The sequence below is a fragment of the Macrotis lagotis genome, chromosome 1 (assembly GCF_037893015.1).
Source record: "Macrotis lagotis isolate mMagLag1 chromosome 1, bilby.v1.9.chrom.fasta, whole genome shotgun sequence".
Classification (NCBI taxonomy): Eukaryota; Metazoa; Chordata; class Mammalia; order Peramelemorphia; family Peramelidae; genus Macrotis; species Macrotis lagotis.
The window spans coordinates 52023119-52024362 of NC_133658.1; the positions used below are offsets into that span (position 1 = coordinate 52023119).

General features: G+C 42.2%; 1 pseudogene; it reads left to right on the top strand.

The window, feature by feature from the left end:
• The first annotated feature begins 483 nt into the window (after nucleotides 1-483).
• LOC141510290 (5S ribosomal RNA) lies at nucleotides 484-602 on the top strand (annotated as a pseudogene).
• The last annotated feature ends 642 nt before the right edge of the window (nucleotides 603-1244 follow it).

The window sequence follows — 1244 nt, forward strand, 5'->3', positions numbered from 1 at the left end:
ACCCACACTACTCACTCACATTCTCTGCTTTAGATGCCAGACAAAGGATCTTAGACATGATAGAGAGAGTCCCTGAGGCTTATGGGCAGGGTGATGGCTGCTCCACACTACTCACATCACCTCCTTTCTCTTTTGCATTATCTTTGCCATGGACCCAAATAGATGTTTCCGTAAACTCAGGAAAGCTTTATTTCTGAGAATCCACAGAGAACAGGAGAAATGTTTGAAAAAAAATCAGCAAAAAGGAACAGACATGGAACCTCAGAGCTAGGAGGGACCTGATTTTTTTAAAAATAATTTTTGATCATGAATTTAATTACACTCTATAGGTTGAGAGGTCACCATCTGGTTATCGAAGAAAGAGCCCTGGTTTGTGAGTTGATGATCTGTATTTGTATCCCAGTTCTGCCATTTCTACTAATTATGATCAATTGGCTTGGTCTCTCTGTGTATTGGTTCCTCATCTGAAAAATGAGTGAATTTGTCTACGGCCATAACACCCTGAATCCGCCCAACCTCGTCTGATCTTGGAAACTAAGCAGGGTCGGGCCTAGTTATTACTTGGATGGGAGATTGCCTGGGAATACCGGGTGCTGTAGGCTTTTGGCCTAGTCCATCCCCCTTAGGGGTGGCTAGGTGGCGCACTGGATGGAGCACCGGCCCTGGAGTCAGGAGTACCTGAGTTCAAATCCAACCTCATACACTTAATAATTACCTAGCTGTGGGGCAGCTAGATGGCACAGTGGATAGAGCACCGGCCCTGGAGTCAGGAGTACCTGAGTTCAAATCTGGCCTCAGACACTTTAATAATTACCTAGCTGTGTGGCCTTGGGCAAGCCACTTAACCCCATTGCCTTGCAAAAACTTAAAAAAAATTGAGTGGATTGGTCTAGATGACCCCTAAGATTCTTTCTAAGCTCTAAATTGAGGATCCTCATCTAACCTCCCTTCCCTGGTATAAAAATCCCCCATTCTCTCCCCACTCCTAGCGTTACCCAAATTTGCATCTTCTCTCTTCCTAGCTGAGGTTATCAGTTTCTATTCCCTTTCCCTTTCTTTTTTGTTTTTTATTACAAGGGAAGGTGTATTGGATGGGGGGAGGTTTTTTTAAATGAAAGTGATGTTAAAAACAAAGAATAACAATAAAATAAGATAAAAATATAACTCAGATCCAGACTCTTTTGGAATACTTATCATTTTGAAAAAGTCTTGGGATCAAATCTTACCTACATAATTCAGTTCAT